General features: G+C 44.8%; 1 protein-coding gene across 4 annotated transcripts in view; it reads right to left on the bottom strand.

Annotated features, from left to right (window-relative positions):
- Window positions 1-23907, bottom strand: part of PAG1 (phosphoprotein membrane anchor with glycosphingolipid microdomains 1) — a 116049-nt gene extending 92142 nt beyond the window's left edge. For all 4 annotated transcript variants that reach the window (XM_074816830.1, XM_074816835.1, XM_074816848.1 and 1 more), the window contains exon 1: window positions 23790-23907. The gene's annotated coding sequence lies outside the window, so the exon portion shown is untranslated. The remainder of the gene's footprint in view (window positions 1-23789) is intronic.
- Window positions 23908-24613: the final 706 nt, after the last annotated feature.

The raw sequence follows: 24613 nt of genomic DNA, 5'->3' as shown, positions 1-24613 counted from the left end.
GAGAAACAAGCACAGTGCTCCAGGCTCACCTGTTGGAAACGCATCATTCCCCCAAAAGTGCCATGTGGCAGGTGGACCCTCCTACTATGGACCAGAACATGCTCCACTACAGACTGTCTTCCCCAGCCCACATTTCTCCAGACACTAGAGGAAGACCTGATGAACCATGACTCCCATGGCTGCACATTCCTTTCTTGTTCTCTCTGCGAGCAAGGACTGACTCGCATCACTGCTTTCTGATGGTTACACGCAGGTAACATACCAAAGTGGTAGGCAATTCACAGAAGGCTGACGTTGGCTCCATTAGTTAACTTCCTGTACTCACAAGAATAAGCTGAATCTTACTCCTAGAAATTAAAGAAAGGTCCGGATGGAGGACTGGTGGTAGGTTCACATGCAACACTGCACGTTGAAAAGAGAAGTCTTGTCAGGTTGCTCAATGGGATACTGCAAACACATGTGCAAGCACAAAGCCAACAGTAGTGGGAAACAAAAATTGCTACGCTCTTTGAGAAAGAACCTCTACATTCAGGAAAGACTTCAATTAATGTCAGCCTAATCGTCTTTTACATGTTTCAAAAAGTAGTTCATAGAATGTCCAAGAATCCAAGCAGACTGTAAAAGAAATATTAATAAAGTTGATTAACACATCCTTTTCCTTTGGTCCCTTTTTACTTGCTATGTTCTCTACATGGATACTCTTTATTTTCATTTCCCTCCTCAACAGCGACAGATACAGAAGGTGGATACGTTTAATACTGCCAAAGAAAATCTGGTGTACACATGTTCAGTGCAGCAGGGGGAAATCAGCTCTCTCTTAACATCCCAGAAACATCACCTGTCACTCTGAAAGAAAGTGGTGTCTCAGGGTAATACTGCACTGGAGTAATTCCCATGCTTTGATAATCAAAGGACTCCTCCTAGTGCTATCTTCCATCTGCCAGAGAAGAGATCACACAGATAGACCTTCCAGCCAGATGGAGTCACCAAAAATTCTCTTCATCTATCAGAAAGCTCAGACATAACTGAGATGCACTCATTCATATTCTCCTGCTCACCCTCTTGCAAATACCCAAAGATAAATTACTCAGACAAACTCAGATTTAGACTTTAAATGTCACAGGCAAATCTTATGCAGCTCATTTTTCCTTTCACTTTTTTTCCTGGCATGAAAGAATTATTCTTACTAACAATTCACTGAGGATTGTGTTTTCCTTTTACTATCTGGAAAAAAGGACAACATGACAGACAGACCTTGTACAGTATGAGGCTGGCAGAACTTGTCTCTGAGTTTATCCATTAAAAATCCAAAAATCTATTTCAATAGTTGTGAATTCTCTGCAGTATCGCCAACCCTCTTCTGGATATCAGCATCACACTCTGACCCTTCTATAAAATGGGAAGGCTACAGTGATACAGGCTCCTGTAATTTGTGAGGTGTCTTTTATTTTTTTGATTTATGTATATATAACTAGTCTTGGAGCAAGGACGATTACGATATATATAAAAATAAATAAATATACATTTATATATACACACACACATGGAGTCCTACCATCACGGGACTCCCAAACAAGCTCCAACTCCAAAGTGGGGCTCTCACTCCCTGACTGACTCTTACAAGTCACCAAGGCAGGCAGCAATTCACTGCTCACGCATCTCCTTCTCCTTGGACAAGTGACTCTGCTGGGAGCCTTGTAAAATTTGCAGAATCACGTTAAATCTTCCCAAGACTACATATTTGCCAACATGTTGAGAAAAAGGACTTGGAAGACTGTAATGGCATTTCCTGATGATAAGTACCAGAGGTGAGGCTGGCAGCAGCGCTGCTTATTACAGCTATTTGGCACTTCCCCCTTTTCGGAGCCACTTTCAGCTGTTAAAAAATGCAGCCTCTTGCTAAATGTCACTTTGGGTATCTCCATTAAAATGATGCACATGTTGCTGAAAATAAAGACAAAGAAAAGTATTTTTCACTGCCCAAGTTAAAAGGTCTTGGCATCCTTTTTCTTTGACAAGCTCTAGTATCTTTACTCTTTGAAGCAGGGATTTGACATGACCTAGGAAAAAGCTTTATGTCTGAGAGATGCTTTTTACTGCCTTCTGAAATGGGAAAGGTGTAATCCTGTGTGATGAAACAGGAGAAGAGTAAGGAAAAGAGGGGAAAATTGGGACTGAGAGTGAGGAAGTGAGGAAGATGATGGATGAGCATAAGCAAGGGAAGTTGACTGGGGAGTCAGAGAGAAAAGCAGGATGGAGGGTGAGATAGTTGCTCTAAGCAAAAGCTAAGGAGAAAAAAATGGATGAAAAAGGAGAGTGAGATCAGAAACTATTTGGATGAGAACAGGGTGAGCTGAGACCCATCCAACATGCAGCTGGTACAAAGGGAAATCTGCATTGGCTTGGCAGAGACAGAAGGACACAGAGCTGAGGCTGCAGTAAGAGACCTGAGAATTGTATGTGAGGCTAGAAACAATGGGAAGTCAAGTAAAAGACAGGAAAGTAATATAAGTCCATTTGGGCAAAAAGAGAAAATGGACAGACTGCTAAAATAGGAAGAGTAGCTGTGGAGAGAAATATACCTAGGAGAGTTGTAAAAGTGGGGAAAACAGGCAAGAATAAGCCTTAGGAAAAGACAAACAAGATAGGGGAAGAAAGAAACAGGTCTAGTCAAAAGGAGAAGGTCAGAAGAGACCATCTTTTGGCAGAATGATGCAGAAGAGTCTGTACCATTAAAGCATACTCCCCTCCAGAGCCAAGTCCATGAAGGAGCATAGGTATGTAGCCACAGTAAAATATACACTTTGGGGACAACTGGGCTAGAACATATCTTTTGCTTTACCTCATTTCTCAGCTCTGCTGGCACCAACAGCACAAAGCAGTAGAGTAATAAAATGGACTGATATTACAGAGTAATTCTTTCAAAATATGAAATGGTAACACTCTGTGCCTGTTAAGGATGTGATACCAATTTACATGAGCTATGGATTTTGTTCAAATTGTCTTCTTTAGACATGCCAATGACTCAAGGGTCTGCCACAGGGAGTCCTTACTCCCAGTGGAAAACCAGACTGGCCTGCCCCATAATCTCTCACACTCAGTGTCTGCTGGAGCCTGTGAGGACACAGCTACAGCTCTGCAGCGTGTTGACGCCTCCCATCCTTGCATTGCCTCCAGCACAGATAGTGCTCTCCAGGTACAACCATGGGGGTGGAATAAATGACACTTAACTTCTGCTGGACAAGACAGGGACAATGCTGGCAGACTGCAGAAGAAAGAGACAAGCAAGATGGGTGACCAGATCTTTTTGGTGCTTGTGATGGAAGGATAAAAAACGCTCACTGAAGTAAACAAAGGTCTGAAACTTGCCAAGAAATACTCAGGCATTCTTGTCACTACGCCCCTCCCCAGGTTTCCGGAGGCTGGCAAGTGAAGCAGGGATGTGTGGGGCTTCCTTTGAACCCCACACCCAGATGCCATCCCTGCAGAACCATGCTGCAGGGGAGGAAGAGAGACAAGAAGAGGCAGGACACCTGCCTCAGTCATGCCCTGATCCGTCACATGCGCTGTATACCCACATCCAAGTGCTCCTGGGTCCACTGGTCTAAGTGTGCCCTTGGTTATTTCCATGGTAACTGGTAGGTACACATCCACCCTTCCTTCATGCTGTATTCTCTTTGTGCATTTTAATTCATGGAACTGGCATTCAGAGCCCAGAAAAAAATGACTGTGAGATTTATTTCTTTACTGAAAAAGCTGCAGAGGTGGTGCTGCTGATGGCTGCTGCTAGAGTTATAGATGCATCAGGGTAAAATACTGTGCTGAAAACCTTTCCCATGACCCACTACGGAAGTAGTTTTTAAAGCAACTCAGCAATACACTTAGATGTCAACAGCAACCTCTTAGCAACTGGAAAAAAGTGTGTGTGGGAGACTTCACCGCTGCCTGATGCAGTTTCAATAAAGTCTAATTTCATATAATTGGCTAGAGCAAGTTCAAGGGAAGATCTGGGGTAGGGAGGGAGATAGGAGAGGCAAGAGAATAGGCAGCAGTCATCCAAAACCATAAAAGCCAATTTCCTGGTATTCCACATACCCATGAACTGGGAGTTCTTTGCCCAAATCACCCTTAAAGCCTCAGGCAACGTTTTTTTCAGTCCTCACTTTAGCTAGAGAAGTCCAACTGTTACAGATACTGAAATGTACAACACAAGAAGGTATCCGGCAAGAGTTTACTATATGCACCTTGAAAGAAGTGCAGGAGAACTTGAGCCTCACCTCTTACTCAGAACACTGACCAGTATAAAACACACACTATTAACAGCAGTATCTAATTTATGGATTTTCAGAATAAATTAAACAGCATAAGCTTATAAAAGCTTTTTCCCAGAATTTCCCCATGTCCTGCAGGGTATGCTCCAACAAGGTGTGATGTGGTTCACAGGTCTTGAGCTAAAAAAAGAGGTGAGGTTACTGTTTCCTATCTCCAGAGACCTTTCTGTAGCAATATCGCAGTAAATCTGAGCCACTCCTTGCCTTGAGGCTGTATCGCTTACTTCTGAAACAAAGAAACCAATTTCAAAAACTCTGGTAATTTTAGGAGTGTTTTATATTAACTAGGGAGTAGATTATTTCCTGCAGATTCAAGAATATTGTTGCTGCAGCTCCTACCACTTTTTGCGTTTTTTCTTTTTTTCTTTATCCAAAGGCTGATCTCCTACCTCAGACTGTTTCCTTCCCTACATGGTCCCAATGCAATGGTAATGGACTAAAGGTCTCCATGTTCCTCTGTAGTAATCTCCCATACCAATCGCATTTTAGAAGAAAATAAATACTGGAAAGAACTCTCCTCATCACAGAGGGATTAGTGGACTGCAAATTATTCCTTTAAAAGTGAGATACAGCAAAATGCAACTAATAAAACAGCCAGTGGTACAACAGCCAAAGTGCTCTCTTCCCCAGCAGCCTAGACCCAACTGCAAGGAACCAAGGGTATGTGACATACTTAAGAATATTACCCAAATGCAGTTTTCTTTACCTTCCTACTAATGGCCCAGCACTGACCAGCACTAAGTTGCCTGTAGAACAGAGAGCACAGCAGGTGATCATTGCATGCTAGGATCTTAGCAGACTTGCCTTTAATCAGGCAGCACAGTTCAGAGCCAGTTCAAAAAAGGTGTCTTGCTAAGAAAATACCCTGCCTCTCAGCCACAGAGAGCTTGCTTGTGAAAATCTGCAGACGAAGCTGAAAAATGTAGCAATTTAAAGGAGCAACACTGGACAGTCAGAGCAGTTACCTTTTATCTGAAAATGATTCATGAGACACCCCTACAAAGTGTCAGACAACAGCAAAGCAGTTCATCTACTATTGATAACCCAGCATTCCCAAGCCATCAATAGCCATTTGAGTACTCCTAAAGTAAATTCAGCTTCATCTTCATTATTTTCTGTATTGAAAGACTGGGGACATATTCATAGATGTTTACGCAATGGCAAGAGAGCAGAGTATTGTATGTTTTATTACACTATGAAAGCAGAATCCTGTTCAGACACTGCTGGCGTATAATTTCTGTCTCTCTAAAAGCTGGAAGGCAGTCATTAGCATGCTGGATCTGGCAAGTTCATATTATCTATCTGGTAATTATAGAAAGATGGAGAAGCCTTCAAAAAAAATACCCTCCAACTTCTGCATTTACTACACACCTGGTCAAAATACTATCACCACTACCTAAATTAGCACATCTTTCCCACAAACCATTATTCAGAACACATTAACATTAGTATAAAAAGCATTAAATAAATATTAGAGGCCGTACCAACTACATTTTATCTTTTCTTCCAACTTCAAAATATAAAACTATGCAATGACAACCTGAAGACAGGAAAACATTTTATTGACGGTGATGGCAAGCTAGGCTACATGGTAATTTGTTAGGCTTTACTAGCACAAATGAACACTACAATATAGCTCTAGTTTTTCAAAATACGTATACCATTAGTCAATGCTATTCATACTGCAGCAGCGTCAACACGCTAAATACACACCAAAGGATAATCCCATCCTCCAGAGACTGCTGTAGAAAAGGACAGAAAGATGAGAGACAAGGGAGTGGGTTAGGGAATATATATGCATATGTATACAAAGTAATTGGGATGACTGGCCTGTGTCTCATTATCTCATTTATTCATGCTTCAGGTAAAGGGGAGACAAGGAGGTGCCAGGAAGATTGCAGAAGCTGGGACAAGACGGCTACAAAAGGAGCTGCAAGAATAGAAAGAGAAGTCAAACAGAGCACTGGAAGTGAGGCCAGGGAGGAGAGACCATGAATGAAGAGGTTCAGCCAAAAACAGTGATCGGGAGTAAAAAAAATACTTCACATTGTACAAATGCAAGGCTAAGACCACTGGGAGCAGAGGGGTGCAGAAAAGGTCCGTGAGGTGCTTTGGTTGCTCTGTTCTTGGGCAGGGGCTTCACACCCTCCAGCATCTCACAGACCCCCTGTAAGCCCCGCGTCATAGCCTGAATCACACCGACCAAAATGGCAGGGCTCCTTATCTTTCTGGCTTATGCGCCATTTTAATTATGCCGGTTGTGCTGGCCCTCGGCGAGGTGTCCCCGTGGGGGCTGGCTGCCTGGCTCAGGGGCAGCGCAGATAACTGGGGTGTCCCCAGGGAGCCCCCTTCAGCCCTTGACTCTCACCCTGGCCCCCGCCTGAGCTGCAGCACAACCAACCCCCACCCCAACCCCTGCCTGCTCTTTTTTTTTTGAAGGCGGCTTAGAGTTAAGGTAAGGCTACGAAGGCTGTAGTAAAAGCACATCAGCACACGCACCCCGCTCCCCACTAATTCCCGAAACTACAGCAACAAACAAACAGATTCAATTACCAAGGTAGGTGCTAGCCCAATTCAAGGGGATTGGTACATATGTTTTAACAAGTTGCTGGAGTCACAGCCTGATCGCATTTACATGAAGAAATCATTTTATGCAAATCTCTTATCCATGAGTGAAGGCCGTACAGGAGAGGAGAAACAGTGCTGTACAGAGATCCATGATGCATGGCAGATGGGCAATTCAAGATAAATCATAGAGTTCAGGTATAAAAGACATATAACCTGGGGAGAAAGTGTGTAGCTTCAAAGTCATAAATTATTTATAAATAATACAGCCTTCTCATAAAATATCCAAAAGGTCAGGCACCCATTTTCCCCATTATTTTTCTTCACTTCCACAAATCAGAGGGAAGCTGAAGATGAGTATCTTACCAAGAATGAGCTTGTTTTGGGGGAGGATTGACTTAGGTGGTGGAGTTAGTTGGGGGCTCGCAGGCAGGACAGTAGGAACTGAAGGCAGAAGGACTGCTGTGCCCACTCACCTGGGAGCAAAGCAGCAAAAGTCAAAAGAGGGAGCCAGAGTGGACTAAGAAGAGAAACTGTCCCCCTGGAAGCTCACACCCTCCCAGGAATGTCACTGTCAGCCTGTTCAAAATCACCACTTGCTTTCTGCCAAAAATTTCAGGGTTTTTTAAGTGAAATCCAGTGCTCAGATTCACAAATCACAGCTGCAGCATCCACACATGTGGTGGGCTTTCTGTCAGCAGTGCTGGCTCTTCAGAGCTCTGGCTATGATCTGCGCAACACATGTTGACATCTCTGTATTCAATTCTCCAGCTTCTTTCAGCACTTCTGTTGTGATACCTCAGTGGCCTGACACCATCTCATCTTCATTACCCAACGCAACAGCTGCCCAAATTCCCCTGCAATGACCAATTCAACCAACTTCTCACCTTTCTGATGTCCTGCCTGGTGGCCCTGCATGCCCACCAGTGCTCCTAAGGTATTCACCTTCTGATAGATATATACACAGTTCATCATTTACTTTTATGTTGCAGGCTCTTTGCTCTTCAAAGTCCTTTTCAGATCTTCATGGTCAGTTTGCATTCGATTCAACACAGTCTGACTGTTTTTTTGTTGGCATCATTAGGGGCAGATAGCCATATGCTTGAGGATATCTTTGTAGTCTGAGTAACTTCTAACTTTTGTGCTTTGAGCAGACCACTGTTTCTGCTTGCCTATATACAGATGCAGATGCCTTATGGGACTTTTACAATGTGTTTTAGCAGCCTCCCATGCCAAGCCTGAGGATATTAATTTTCTCCCTCCCGACTTTGTCCTGTTTTCAACTGGTCTGCTGTTATTCAGGTGTGGGAAAGGTACTTCAGTGTCTAAAAAGCCCTAAAAGTTAACAGATAGATATGTACACATGTAATTCAGACCTTTTCTGAAACTGTCTGAAGTCTTGGTGTGTATTTTCTTTGTATTACAAGTGGTAAGTTTGTCTAATGCAACAGAAGCGTAACTCTTGAGTTCACTGCTCATGCCACATGTGCAGTACGGTGCAAATAAAATATACAACAGAAAGAAACCCCTATTTATTTTCTTATTAGCTAGATGTATTAGCATCACTGTCTTGTACCAATTAGCTGCAACAAAAAGACAGAAATACCAGAGTATTTCTTCTCAGTTTTAGGAGTGTCGCATTTTTTACATGAGCAAAACTAAAAATAAACATAGCTCTTGTATAATAAACAGCAAATGTAGCACCAAGTGTCGCTTTATCCATGCAATCATCTCTCTGCACCAGGGGTTTGCATGTATAACCCCTCTGAAGCCACAATGGGGTGTGAACATCGAATTCCAAAGTGATAAGAAATCTACATTATTAGTTATCATGGAAATCTTCTCAATAGCTATTGTTCATGTACACTTTGGCCTGTCAGCCTTCGCACCTTTTTGTTAACAAAGAGGTTTGTTTCGGAACCTTCCTAAATATTTTAAAATTCATTAAAATGCTGTACGAAATCCGATCCTCTCAAGCATTTTTTCTTCCCACACCACAGACTTTAGGTACCAAAACTAAAGAACAAAATCTCTTTTCTGTAGGAAGGAATCTCTCTCTTGGTTAAACTTGTTCCTAGCTAAGTCTACATCCACTTCCCAGGTCAGATTTTAAAAGAAGACATTTTCACCCATTTTGCAGCTCACTGAGGTCTTAGCCACTCTATCATCACACATGCAGCTGTTTCCCTTTTAAGTCTCTGATATTGCAAATATATTCAAACCTTAAATGGTACCTAAGCTCTCCTGCATGCCTTAATGGGGGAGGACCTGTGTAAAGGCTTGGATTTCATCCTCTCCTAAAATAGGAATGCTCCTTCTCCTTTGGGAAAATCAAACAACTGACGTTAAGACTGCTCCTCTTTCGCCTCAGAAAACTTTATCCCTGACCTGGAAAGCCTCCTATGGTCTCCAAGGATTGCATTAGAGCAATAGTATTTACACTGAGATGGCAGCACCAGTATATCTAAGATCAGGCTCTTTGTGAATTTTAAAAATCATGAATAGGAAATTTACATGAAAAATGCTTCGGTCCTTATTTTGCAAACAGAGTGTCAGTGAATAGAAACAAAGTGGGCATCAGTACTCAAAGGATAACTCTACTGTTGCTGTCCTGTTGACAAAGATTAAAACTGTGTCTGTAATTAATACAAAATCAGCTTGCAAGCCAAAATGAGGGAGCTAAGGTCACTGATAACAGCTCCACGGTTCCCGTGTGCACAAAAAGCAGCACATTTGGTGGGGTTTGTTTCCAGGCAGCTGTTAACACACCAGGAGGAGGAAACACATAGTGGCACACCGTACCATTGTGGTTTACAACAAAAGCCCTGTCTGTAGGTTTGTGTTGATAAAAGTCTCTGGCCTTGAGTCTTGGATATGATACTGCTTAAGGCCTATTAGTGCAACCACTAAGCTCAGCACCTCGTCTGCTATTCCGTGGAGGCACATGGGACATGACGCTAGCTACAAATGGCTCAGAAATGGAGCCAGTAAGAAATGGGCTTTAAAGGAAAGGAAATACTTAGAAAAATCAAGAGATATGAGGCTTGCACAATAAGTGTTATTTGTGCAACATTTACAGGCTCAAGTTGCTGCAAAGAACGTGATTCTTCCTTATTTTCCACATACATGGTCAGAACAGAGATGAAGTAACTGCTCTTCTGCACACATCCTGCTGGAACAGGAGACAATGACAGATATGGTGTCCCTGCTGTACAATCCAGGGAGCACATAAGAGATTTTCTGCTCTAAAAACTGAAGGTGAAAAAGTGGGAGTGAACTGAGAAGCAGACATAAGGTACCAAGAATATGTTGCTATCCTTCTTTTGGTGAGATAGGAGAATCTTTCACAACTTTTTAAAGAACAAACTAAAGAACTGTTATTTTAGAACAGGCTCTCTTAAAAAAAAGTCTGCAAAGAAGGTGGCACAGAGGTGGTCCTACCACCCATTCAGCACAGCTGCTTAAGAATGTAGTTGGTGCCATCACAAAATCACAGAATGGTTGAGGTGGAAAGGGATCTCTGGAGGTCATCTGGTGCAACCCCCCTGCTCAAGCAGGGCCACCTAGAGCTGGTTGCCCAGGACCATGTCCAGAGAGCTTTTGCATATCTCCAGGGATGGAGACTCCAACTCCTCTCTGGGCAACCTGTGCCAGTGCTCGGTCACCCTCACAGTAAAAAAGTGTTTCCTGATGTTCAGAGGAAACCTTCTGTGTTTCAGTTTGTTCCACTGCCTCTGGGCCTGTCATGGGCACCACTGAAAAGAGCCTGGCTCTGTCCTCTTTGCACCCTCCCTTCAGGTATTTATATATATTTAGGAGATTCTCCCTGAGTCTTCTCTTCTCCAGTCTGAACAATTCCAGCTCTCTCAGTCTCTCCTCATATGACAGACACTCCAGTCCCTTAATCATCTTCATGGCCCTTTGTGGGACTCCCTCCAGCATGTCCATGTCTCTCCTGTACTGGGGATGCCAGAACTGGACCCAGCACTCCAGGTGTGGCCTCACTAGTGCCGAGCAGAGAAGCAGGATCACCTCCCTCCACCTCCTGGCAATACTTAGTTTAATGCAGCCCAGGATACCATTCAACTTCGTTGCTACAAGGGTGCATTGCTGGCTCAAGTTCAACTTGGTGTCCACCAGGACCCCAGGTTCTTTTCTGCCAAGCTGCTTGCCAGCCAGCCAGTCCCCAGCACATACTGGTGCCTGGGGTTGTTCCTCCCCAGGGACAGGACTCTGCACTTCCCCTTGCTCCTGGTACCTATCACTCACAAGTTCAAATTTTGGATGTGGGATAACTTCCAGCTGCTCTCTGTAGCAGAGCAGAAGGTGACATCCCCTGGACCACACTGATCAGCTGGGGCCAGCCACAGCTACAGCTGCCCCACCAGAAGCCAGACTCTTGTCAGCATGTAAATAACCTGTGATCCTCAATCCCATGTTGGCTACATCTTCCAGCAAGCTCCACTTTACAGCCTGCACCATACCAGTATACTGGGGTAAGGTTTTGGTAGCAGAGGAGCTACAGGGGTGGCTTCTGTGAGAAGCTGCCAGAAGCTTCCTCTGTGTCTGACAGAGCCAATGCCAGACGGCTCCAAGATGGACCCTCCGCTGGCCAAGGCTGAGCCTATCAGTGACGGTGGTAGCGCCTCTGGGATAATGTGTTTAAGAAGGGGGGGGGGGGGGGGGAAACCCCATGGGGAAACAACAGCAGCTGGGAGAGAGGAGTGAGAATATGTGAGAGAAGCAACTCTGCAGACACCAAGGTCAGTGAAGAAGGAGGGGCAGGAGGTGCTCCAGGCACTGGAGCAGATCTCCACCTGCAGCCCGTGGAGGACCCCACACCAGAGCAGGTAGATGCCCAAAGGAGGCTGTGACACTGTGGGAAGCCCACACTGGAGCAGGCTCCTGGCAGGACCTGTGAAGAGAGAAGCCCACACTGGAGCAGGTTTACTGGCAGGACTTGTGACCCTGTGGGGCACCCACACTGGAGCAGTTTGTGAAGAGATGCAGTCCGTGGGAAGGACTCACATGGGCGAAGTTCATAGAGGACTGTCTCCCATGGAGGGGACCCCACGCTGGAGCAGTGAAAGAATGTGAGGAGTCCTGTCCCTGAGGAGGAAGGAGCGGCAGAGACAAGTGTGATGAACTGACCACAACCCCCATTCCCTGACCCCCTGTGCTGCTGGAGGGGAGGAGGGAGAGAAAATCGGGAGTAAAGTTGAGCCTGGGAAGAAGGGAGGGGTGAGGGGGGAAGGTTTTTTTAGGAGTTGGTTTTCTCGTTATTCTCATTGATTGGTAAAAAATTAAACGGATTTCCCCAAGTCAAGTCTGTTTTGCCTGTGACAGTAATTGCTGAGTGATCTCCCTGTCCTTACATCGACCCACGATCCTTTTGTTATATTTTCTCTGCCATGTCCAGCTGAGGAGGTGAGTGATAGAGCAGCTTTGGTGGGCACCTGGCATCCAGCCAGGGTCAACCCACCACAGTCAGCATCCCCTAATTTAAAGCTCCATAAGCACCAAATGGCCAGACTATGCTTTTGGAAGTTAACCCTTTTCTGTATCAAACACCCATCACTGCCAGGGCTGAGGGACAAAAATCCACTAGAGAGGATCGTGCAGGAGAGTGAGAAAAAGGCAAGTTTAAGTTTGCAGCACATGCCTTCAGCCACAACGCTCCTCTACTGCTAAACATTAAAAACATTAATTGCAGGAAGAGAAAGCAGCACTGCACTTCTCCCTGCCACCTCACTCTTTAGCATACAACTGACTTAATAGCATGAATTTTTTTGCAAGCGTTTGCTGCTATCCACATAAAATCAGGCTGATACAGACACACACCACAGGCACTGGAGTGTTAATAAAACCAAGTAGCTAGGTGGTTAAAAAGTATAAATCTCTCAGCTCTGGTCATTTACCTACAGCAATCTTCACACCTATTTTTTCTGAATTCAATCTTTCTAAGTGCCAGCTGCTGATGAACTGCAGGGAACATGATTTTTATTAAATGATGAACACTAACATTTCAGAGTTACATCTCAGAAAATCGATTACTACTTATTGACAGATAGCTTAAGCACAGAAATTCCTGAGGGTTTTCTGGTTTTTTTTAATTCCTCTAGACTCCAGTGAAAGGAAGCCTTTTCTGTTTAAAGCTGTTGCTTTTTTAAAGCATCAGTATAATTAATTATACAGGCTAATACTTAATATAGAAAATACAAGTGCTCTGTGGAGCAGGGGACACGTTGTGCTGGGTGGAACACAAACTGCAAAGACTTGGAAATTCTCCTTCCCAGGGAATCACAGCGCTACAACATATAATTTCTGCCTAGTTCAGAAAATCAAGTGAAAACAAGTTTTCTTGGTTACTATGCTTCCTGAATAAAATATTATTTACTGCTGATTAAAACTGACAACTCACGCTAATTTTACCACTGTCCAAGAACTAATATTTCAGTAATTCCCACAGCTGGGAGAAGCAAGGAAGCGACAAAAATTAACCAAGGGTTTCCAGGTCCCCAGACTGCCAACCATGAGGTCCAAATCTCCAGGGCTCTGGCATCCCAGGGTAGCTACACCCAGCTCCTTGGGCCACCTCGCTTCTGCACCAGGCCATGTCCCATGGTGCTGGATGACTTCAGCGCTTCCAAGCTCTGTGGTCCACAGCTGGGGATGAAACCTCCAAGCTGCCTGCCTCCAGAAAACTCCTAAGAGAAGACCCCTGCTGCTCCATGGTCTGGCACCTGTCCTACCCTGCCAACACCTCTGCAGGTGCTGAAACCAGGACATGGCCAGGCAGGTCCATCAAGGCCACCCACACAGTAGTTTGGGGGTCCCTTCACTTGTTTCACAGACCAGACTTCTCCTCCCAGGCCAACTATGGGTGTTGAAGTGCCTGTTGGGAATCAACTGCATCGTGCTATTTGTGCACGCTATGCCTGAGCACTGAATAAATGGGAAACACATAAATGCTGAGTTATTTGCTACTTGCCTGATTTGCTGAGTAAATAATTTAGCTAATTTTCTCATAATAACAAACTCCCATTTTGGTGGAAAATCAATCCTCTGCTTCTGGGCTAGTTTGGTTTCCCCAGTACTTCTCTAGGGCTGTTTTTAAACGAACCTATTGAGGAGGATGGTAACAGAATCACCTGGAAACTAGCATCCATCAATTCATTGTAACTGGTCAGACCCCACACCAGACCCAGACATCACCTTTTTGCCTGCCATTTATGTGACTGTTAACGCTAATAAATTCTTGGTGCATGTGCTTTCCAGAAATGAGATGGACTTGTTAGGCAAAATTAAAGATGGAGTCACAAGTGAGTAAGGGCTTCAGGATTCAATCACACAAATTAAAATATACAATTGATACTGAAATGTAAATCAAGAGTATGAAATTAAATCTTCATGTTAAGAATGGAAAAAAAGATTAATTCTTGCTTTCACTGGAGTCAATATAATTGACTGAAACAACAATTTAAAAGATCTGACAAACTGTCCACCCAAGATACCCTGGAAAACCGAACTGTTGTACCTCCAAACAACTAGCACAAAAACATTTCCCAACAACATTTCATGTACTAAATTGCCAGGAATATTTTTTTCCAAATTCAGCTACACTGGCAACACCAAAAGGTGACTATATGTATGCATCCCATTTGACTACCAAGGACATAGTTAAGAAAACAGATAAAACACAAAGGAAAGAAAATCACATTAGAAAAATCAAACTGCATTAACAGATCATATTTGAAGTACAGATTCATTACAGGTGGTCTAAAGGTAACGGTTTACCTCATGTCCACACGCATAATGTCACATGCTACTACTCCCTTGAGTGATTAATTAATCCACACAGAAAAGCTCTGCGACAGGTCACATCACAAGAATCATGAAATGGAGGTCACTGTGCCAGCTAGCAAATGACACATTAAAAAGGGAAAAAAAAGGCAGAAAATGCTCTTTATACTCTCCACTTCACTATGAACATGAGGGATTTATTTCACTAATCCACGGCTGGCAGTGTTGGGGCTACTTGGAGCTGCAGAGACGAAGAGAAATATCCAATTTTCGAATCCCCTCCAGCCACAAAGGTAAGAAAGAAGAGCACTTCTGCCCGCACTGAGCTGTTATTGCACCGCTGCCTCTATTAGGCCAACACCATTTTCTGAAAAGGCTAAATTAGAGGAAGGCACATGTCACAAACGGCTTCCTCCTGTAACTAGGAAAGTCAATTAAGATGGCCAAGATAGTGACAAAACATACCTTTTTATGGCATGCTCATCTGTAGTTTATTTTGCCTGCCCGATTACAACATTATATCCCTATGTGAATAGTGTGAGGGGGAGTAACTGCACAAGCAACCTTGCCTAACCAAATATGAGCTTATTCAGACTATTTAAGCAACCTTCTGAGGGAAAATCAGTGTCCTTTGTAAGAAAGTGTACTAAAAATGAGGCAATATTTGACAGTACCTCAAACTGTGAGTCAGAATACACATATCTAGTTTGGCCTTTCTATATTTTCAAGCAAAGGCAAGCAAATCTATAAAGCCTCTCATCTAATGTGTTAGATTAATAAATGATGAAGCTATAAACAAGAGAGCCCCAACCTTCCATGATGTGTGCTCAATTATTTTGCATTTAACAAGAGTAAAGGAAAATTAAATTAATTTAATCTCTGTAATTGCCAAACTAAATGACACACACAATCTTGCCTATTACAACAGATCAAAACAATACATTTACATTTACCAAAGCGTTGTAAAAAGTGTGATTTTTATCCTGAATAGCTTTTTGTGATGTATTAGTTTCCAACCCTGGAAAAGTACCTACCAAACACTGCAGCAGAGGTCATGGAGATCATGCTTTCCTCCATGACTAGGCTCTGGATCAGAGCTACTTTTAAGCTAAGCTCTATGACAGCATTTCAAAATAAAGTGAAATTATATTTTGGAATGTGCTGGGTGAATATTCCTTAATAAAGTAAGTATGCAGGCTCTAACAGTCTGAATGTTGGTCTATGCACTCTACTAGAAGGAAAAGTAGCCATTATTTATTAAAGGAAGAAACTTCTGCAGGCAATGCAATTTGTTAGGATATCAGCCTCAACACCATCATCAGCAAATTCTTTAGTCATTTCTTCAGCAATTTCTTCCTGCATCTCCCTCACACTCCAGGCTCTTAACCCAGCGTGCCTGGGTGGCAGCAGGTAAGAGAGCTTGGTGTAGGCACCAGCGCTCCTCTTCACCCTTCACCCCCAAATCTGTGCCCCTCTTCCACTGCTCTTCCTAACTCCTGCTCCCATTGCACATCTGACCCTCCTCATTAACTCTCCCCCCACCATGGCACAATCCCCAGAAGAGGACTTCAGGTCATCTATCTATCTCTTCCACTTTGAAATCACCTTGCTTGGATGTGAGTAACAACTCACGATCATCAGCACCCCAAGTAAGGTTTCTCTACAGCCCTGTACAGTGGCACTAACCCTTTCATACATCTCTGGAAATTGCCTGCCTGAGGCAACCGAAGACTTTCCTTTGCCATTTTTTGTGGTCACAGCCCAGTGGTGGCTCACAACCATGTGGCAATAAGCATATCCAGGTCTTTCTCTCCTTCAGTTACTTCTGAACAACGAGTCTCTAATCCCTTTGGCTTCAGCTGCAAAATTTCCATTGATTGATAATGGATTTTCCACTGATGTAGAATCAGGCACTTCGACTACACCACTACAAATTAACAGAAGAGAGCTCTGTTAATCCTTTATAAGCAAGCTTAATCTTTCGGTTTATAGAAGAAGGAGCTAAAGCCCCATTTTCTCCAATATCAGCCAGAATGTGATTATTATTTCAGAAAATTTTTCTCATTTTATTTGATCAAAACCAGTGTTTTTTTGGAAGACACAAATCCAGACAACATCACAGATGCACACTTCCGCCAGGTGAAAAAGGAAGAGTTTGAGCTATGAATCCTGAAGCTGAAAGCTGGGATCAGCACTCTGGGACTTACAGGTACTCCATAGAAAGTGCTGTCATCTGGAAACAGCAGACTGACAAAGCCTTTATAGCATTCACCTTTCAATTAAACAAGAGTAACATCTGAAACCTCACATTAAAATAGCTGCAAGATTTGTTAGGGTTCTCTCTCAATGATGTGATTTGAACATTTCCTGTACATTAGCAATAGTTAGGGCTATTAAACTGCAAGCAAGTATTAGCACCTTTAAAGACTGTTACAGAACTTGGCTAATAACTCTAAAGCAATCAAGTCATCAGAAAGATGAACTGATCTTACATTAAGACACCTCTCCCATTAAAATTAGATTTTGTTAGATCAACTCAGATACACTTTATTAAGTCAGTGGGTACCAGAATGGCTCTTCCTTTCTGCAGGAAAGGAAATTCATCACCACGCTTCAATGTCTGGTAAATAGGAACTCAATCCCGCAAACCCTTGCTCAAATGAGAAACCACTGCTCACAAAGACTTGTCCTATTGCAGTCAACAGTCTGAGCAAGGATACTTAACAGCAGTAAAATCTTGAAAGATCAAGCCCAAATATTACAGTTGTAATTGGTACTACACACCAAATGGCCCTTAATTTGACATCCTATCCTACAGTGCACTAGATGCAAACATTTCACTGATTTAGTAATTCATCGTAAGCACTGCTTCTATGCTAGGATGAAAAGAAGTCTTAAATACAGTAGCTAAGTGGTTCCTCTAAAACACTGGAATGCCACATATCTCCATAGGACAATAAAATGTTTATCTTTTGTCATGCATTTCATTGCTGCTGTTTAGTTGTGTGACCTTTTGAAAGGAGCAGTGGAGGCTGACATACACCTTCATTAAAGCAGCACCTCCTTCTTCCCCCCTGCCTGGGAGAACAATGAGTGAGGGAGGGAAGAGGTGAGCAATCCACGGAGTAATGAAGAGATTTTGTTTCAGAGGGTTATCAATTATTTATGAGTAAATCCCCAGATGAACACATCCGAAGCTGAACAGTTTTTAATACGTTTCACTTCTGTACACATGGCACAACACAACCAGATGCGAGCTAAATTGGATGTCTGACTATTCGAGGTGTCAAATAGTGAGTTGAATCTAGACTTTAGTAAATCACTGTTAACATTTTTTTAAAGTACAAGTCTCCTAGATTTAAAGATCTTTCACAAAATTCCTCCAACACCCACAGAAATCATTCTTTATAGTATATCCCACTCACCAAGATCTCAGCAAAGAAAAAGCTCATACTGAAGAATTTCTGTAATTATGCTGACATAGCTGTCTAAACAGTCTAATATTTAAATAATAAGCATATTGCCCAGCTTTGAATGTAATTTTATTCCATAATGGAATGAAATGGACCTGAACTTTTTCTATTAAGAAAAGACAAGACCAAGTTATGGTCTTTTTCTCCAAAACAGGGTTTATCCTTTTCAAAACAAAGCACTTGTTTTTAAAGTAAAATTGGTTTATAACTGTGCTTTTTAAAGAGAAGATCCAAAGACACTTTCTGTGATATGGCAAATACAAACATTACATTGGTCTTCTTCATAAACATTACACGTCGGTCTTCTTCATAAAGCAAGGACAGTGAAACTAAACAGTTGTATTTGCTAGGCACGTTTTCCACAAGAAGTCATTCATCTATTTACAAATGTGGTCACTGAAAACAGTCATCCTCAAAGTCTCGAAATGAAACCAAATCCACTGTCACGCAGCGAATGTCCAGATCTGCAGAACTGTTCTTTGAGTTCCTCTTTCCCACAGCTTCCAACCAACAAGATGCTGCCAAAGTCAACACCACCACCACAGTCATACTTCAATGGCTGTGTCTACAGCAGCTGTCACAGTGGCCCCAAGGCCACCTTTAATGCCAAATTCAAGTACCCTGTGAACCCAGAAAACAGGCTGGGGCACCACCAGGACGTGCCCTGCAGAGCAAGCCCCCATGGCACCTTAGTGCCCAGCCAAGCAGTGCGCAGGCTGCCCGAAGGCAGGCTACCAGCTATCCCATGCTCAGAGGGGCTCTCTCAGTGCAGCCTGGGCTCAGCCACGGGGTGCGGAGCTGGGCAGCGGCTGAAGGAGAGCAGTCAGCAGCCGATGCAGGTTCCCCTGCCTCTCGAAGCCTCATCTGCAAGCTGCCTTCCGAAGGGATGAGTTCAAGGAGAAGCTCATCAAATAAGGTGTTTTAAACCACATGTTGAACAAGCACTTTCTGCCTTTTTTGCAGAACAACCACAGGAGAAGAGCTGGGTCTCTGGCGCACTCTCTGCTCCCTCACGTTTAGGGTAGCATGCACCCTAGCACTTCCACAGTTCCGAGAGCAAGCTCCACTCCCATACTAGCTTGGCTAGACTAAACTGCTCCAGTATCCAAAAAAAAAGCCACTTAGAAATCCATTTTAGGTTTGTTTGCATTACTTTGGAGGGTTTGTTATATATTTGGATGAAAGGAACCCATTAAGTACATCTATATTTACTTCATTACAGTGTGGCTCTTGAAGTTAGATGAAAAGATTTACTCTGGCCAAGTTTGTTTATTCATCAGCATCAGCTAAGATATGTTTTCAAAGGCTCATCCTCATTGCATTTACATGAAAGCACACAGATTTTTTTTCAACGGCTGCATCGCATTCTGAGAGCTGGAAAAGGACAAAAGAAACTTTTGCGAGAATTACAAAATCAAGGATCAGCACAGGAACATTTCCTACCATTTCCAGTTATTTACGGGGGGGAAAATAACCCAATCCTTCCCATCTGGAGTCATTCTTTCTCCCCCTGCAGATGTATTAACAACCACAAACTGTAAGTGGATGGATCAATCACCATGCCCATAGCCTGGATAGCATTGACTGGCACCCTGCTTACCCAGGAACACCAGAAGGGAAGAGTTAACCCCACCTGAAGTACAAGAGTTTAAGCAAATGTAGTCTCCCAAGTTTCTAATGTTTTCACCTGCACTTTGAAAAGAACAATTACATTTTTTTCATGGTGGTGTTGAAGAAGAGCTTTTCGTAACTGCTAGCAAAGAAATACAGAAGAGCTCTCCATAACTGCTAGCTGTAGAAACACAGCCCACTACCAACCAACCCCGGCTGTACAAGCCCTAGTTATTGCTGACAGGAACCCAAACATGACTTGGTACTTGCATGTCTTTAATATCAAAATTTTCTCCCCAAGTTATGTAAATATTTAAATGACATTTATGGTCAGTATCTTCCCTCGTGAGTTTACACTTTCCCACGGAAGACTTCCAGAATGATTAACAATGCTGATCTTTATCCTTCACACTGACTATTCATTCATCCTTTCTAAAAGGAATACTGCTTACATACGACCCAAGAGGGCTGTAACAAGGCAGTATTTATCTGCCCTAATAATCTACCGCCGCTGCTTTAATTAAAACTTGGTTATATCACATCCATGAAGTGGAGGAATGCTTCCCGTCACTCATCATTTTCACCTGCCAGCTGTGCCTGGTGCACTTTTGCAGGAGCAACCTTTGGAGGTCCCACCACCCGCAGCTTGCCCTCCCCAGCCCAGGTAATTGCAGGCACAGCGTTTGTAAAAACCTGCTCCACCCGCGGAAGAAAAGCAGTGTGAAACTGCAGCCGGGTTTGCAGTTTGGGGCCTCGAGTGAGTCACCGAGCACCTGCGGGTTTGTATTTACCCCGGTTCACGAAGAGGGCAGCGCTGCCTGAGCAGCACATGGGGTTTTCGGGAGGTGAGGGGCCAGGGGGAAGGTGAGCCAAACGCAGCACACACACCCATGAGAGACCTACAGAGAAGCTGCAGCACGGCGCAGCAATTCAGAGCGTGAGGGATACCAGGATGGAGTTGGGGGAACAGCAACCTAAAGGCCGTCTCAACTCCCTTCATTAATTTGCAGCCGAATCTTCAGGCTTCAGCTTCTTCATGTGCACAGCAGGATTTTACCGGGCCTCCAAGAGCCCACGCAAATGCTCGGTGATTTCAAAGTCTAGAGTTTACTACTAGCGGTTTTACACAAATGGGTGAGCACTGCTTGCCCTTTCCATGTTTTAATCAATGCAAGCAGTATCTGATGATACGAACATTTAGAAAGAAACACACCATTTCCTAAGGAAGAAGCCATCCTGAACTTCTTCCCTCGCCAGAACACAAGTTTTTTGGCATCATTATACACACAAGACCTGCAACTGTCAGCATCCTTGGGATGCAGGGGTGGGCAGCAAGCAGTCAGGGCAGCCCACCTGCAAGCTACAGGCTGTACAACCCAGGCCTCAGTCAGCACGTCGTCCCTGCTGGCTCCACGCCGGGCCCGGGCCAGCAGCTACCATCCATTCAGCACACACTCAAACCTGGGAGGGGGCTCTCTCGGTCCCAGTTTGGCAACCTGTGGGAGAGGGTGAGTCCCAGCACACTCCGTCCCTTCACCCCGCCTGGGCTCCCTCCAGGGCTCCCTCCCAACTGCAGCATGGCCACCAGGCCCCAAGACACCTGCCCTCCCGCCACTGCTCTGGGGCTGAGCTACCCTCCCGCCCCACGCGCACAGTCTGCTCCGTTCTCAACACCTGGAAGCAGAGGCATTGCTATAAGAGCCTGGGTAATGTTATTTGAATGATTTATTGTTTCAATTAAGTGTTAAACAATGTTTTCAAGATTTTTTGGTCTATTAATCTTATTCTTACATTATATTTTGCAGTTACAAATGATACGGTGTTGGAACTACTTTGAAAAAGCCTCTCCATTCTCCATTCCCATCCTTACTGGAAGGAAAAAGACTGAGTCCTGTTCCAGTCATTGAACTCTACAGCACTCTACCACCAGCATCAATGAGCTGAGAAACAGATTTAACTCCTTTGTGTGTCAATGAAGCCCACACTGCCCCAGGAAAGAGCGCTCCTTAACTAAATGCTACCGCATAGCCAGTAAGGAAAACTCGATTGCATTTCTTGTGGATTCCTCAGAACAATGCTTCTTAAAATATAAATTAGTTCTAGATTATTGAGCATTTCTTATTTAGGACTTGAAATCCAGTTGCCACTTTCTGATCAATAGAACTTTAATAGTAGGATAAATTTAGAGCTTAAGTTATCTAGTAGCAGTCATTTGTATACAATACATGATCTAAAGCAACATTCACGTTCAAATGCCTGGTGATGAGGCTTATGAGGAGCACTGTGCCTTAAAATGCAATGGATTATCTGTTTCTTTTCCTCATTAAATGGCATTTCATAAAAGGAACCGAAAAAAGACAGGTGAGCTTGCTGAGTGTCATATCCTACAACCTTTACTCATATGAGCAATGTGTTGCTTTCAGATCAGCTTCTCATTCAAAAGTTGCAGATCCCCATTGCTGACCTGAATATTGATTTTATGTTAATAAAACCCTGTGTTAAAATACTGGTTAAAGATAAAATCACTCTTGTACTTCAGGCCTACAAGATGTTGCTCATACTGTACTCACTATTTTCTTTTCCAACGAGGGTGAAAGACACTCACCCCTTACAGGAGATGCTCCACAGGCTGCAGAATTTGGCCCTTGTTAAGTAAGACAACACCTGAATTAATCACTTTTCCAGTAAGGGGAGGCACTTTTGCTGTAATGAAGCTGTGCACCTCACATATAGGTATACTTATCAGGGCGACATTTTTAAAGATGTAAAATGAGAAACCCTGGAATTTGAGATTTCTGCTTCTGTATTGTCTAAGAGAAACAAATACAATGAATACTTCCATTTACCTACTGGGTATCTTTAGCAGTGCTTGCTTCTGCAAATTCTCTTAACAGACACTGCCCCGATCATCATTTAACTGCAACACAGACAGACTTCTAGAGGACTGAAGAGGATTTGCTTCTGGTTTCACACAGCACACTTATTTTTTTGAAGTTTAATTTAATAAAATAAGAACCCTGGATAAAAGTTAATTGAGCACGGCTGCTACGAAGGGGGAAAATATTTTCTGCCAAAATTTTATCTTTGCTCTCTCTCTCTTTTTCTGCATTTATCGCTTAATGGCTCAGTATTATTTCAAAGGCCATTCCTTTTACAAATGTAATCAACTCAAGTATTCACCACCACAGATGATATATTACTCTCCTTAAAACCAAATCTCTGAGGGACAGATTAGAAAGAAAGGTTAAAGAGCTCTATCGTTCAAAGCATTATAGTTCAGACACCTATAAATCACTGTGTTTGTTTATTTAGATAATTGGGTCCATTAGCGTATGTAACATTTCAAGCTACACAACTTTCTGGTATGACCGTTTGCCAGTTTTTTCTGTCCCCTCTTAGAAGCACTAAGGGAACTAAATGCCCCAAGCAGCACACACGGCAAATGATGAGCAAGGGCTAATTTGTGCTAGCAGCTCTCTTCGCAACGCTTTGAGAAGCAGCCCCTGCTCTCCCCCGGCGATCCCTCCCTCTTAAAGAGTTTCCACGACCACGAGCAGATGCCACGGTGAAACAAACTGGAGACTGTCACCATGTAATAGGATTTGAATGAAAATATAGTTAAGGGGACTGCTGACCGACTCCCGCGGCACTCGGCGCGGGGAGCCCCGCCGCCGGGGGATGCCGCCGCGTTGCGCCCGGGAAGCCGATCCCGGGGGCCCGATCCTGCCGCCGCGGACCGTGCCCCGCACCTGTGACCGCCCCTGCCCAAATTATCCCCCCAATAACCCAACGGCCGCCGCGGCCGGACAGGGGCAGCCCTGCGGTGCGGTGCGCGGCGCGCCGAGCCCCGCAGCCCTGCGGTAGCTCCGCCACCCGCCTCCCGCAGCCGCGCAGCGACCCGCGCCCGCAGCGACAGCGACAGCAATGCACACACACACACACACACCCCGCCAAAAAAAAAAAAAGCCCACGGACACGACAACTTCGCGCGCCGCCCCCAACTCACCGGGAGGCGCCGGCCCCGCGGAAAGGCGCGCCCGGGGATGCCGCCTCCCGCGGAGCGCTGCCCGCGGAGCGCAGCCCGCAGGGGCCGGGCAGCGGCGCGGCGAGGGGAGGGAGGGGAGGGAGGAGCAGCAGCAAGTTGCGGCGCGTCTCTCCCCTCCCTCCTCCTCCTTCTCCTCCTTCTCCTCCTCCTCCTCCTCCTCCTCCTCCTCCCCCCTCCCCCTCCTCCGCCCGGCAGGAGGGTCGGGGGGAGGCGGCGGAGAGGGACTGAGCGCGGCCGCGGAGCGCGGCGCGGGCCGGCGCGCGGCAGTGCGCATGTCCCCGCGCCCGGCGCCGGGAGGCGACCGATGCGGCGGCGGTAGCGCAGGCCCGCCGCCCCCTGCGCGCCCCCCCGCGCACCGCAGCGCGCCTTTGCGGAGGCAACGGCGGGGCACGGCCGCCGCCGCCGCATCGCATTGCTCCGCGGGGGCACGGGGGCGCCGGCAGCGGGCGGAGGGCTGGGGCCGGCGGCCAGGGCTGCAGCCGCTTGCCGGAGCCGCCACCCCCCCCCCCCCCCCCACCGCCGCTACCCCCCCGGCTGCTGCATACGGGCGCCCCGTGTGCGAGCTGCTCGGCTGGAGGGTGCTCCGGTGGCCGGGCTGGGAAAGGAGGGAAAAAGGACGAATCGCGGCGTCCTATTATTTTTTTTTTTTTTCCCCCGTTAAATGAGCATGACTAATGAAGACGGGTATTACGACAAAAGGGACCTCCACATAGTTATTGGTGGCTTTTTAATGTTGTACCAAGGTCTTTAAGTGAAAGAAATAACCATATTTTACATGATGTAGG

This window comes from Strix aluco, chromosome 1 (assembly GCF_031877795.1).
Source record: "Strix aluco isolate bStrAlu1 chromosome 1, bStrAlu1.hap1, whole genome shotgun sequence".
Taxonomy (NCBI): Eukaryota; Metazoa; Chordata; class Aves; order Strigiformes; family Strigidae; genus Strix; species Strix aluco.
This window is presented reverse-complemented; position numbering and strand designations above follow the sequence as displayed.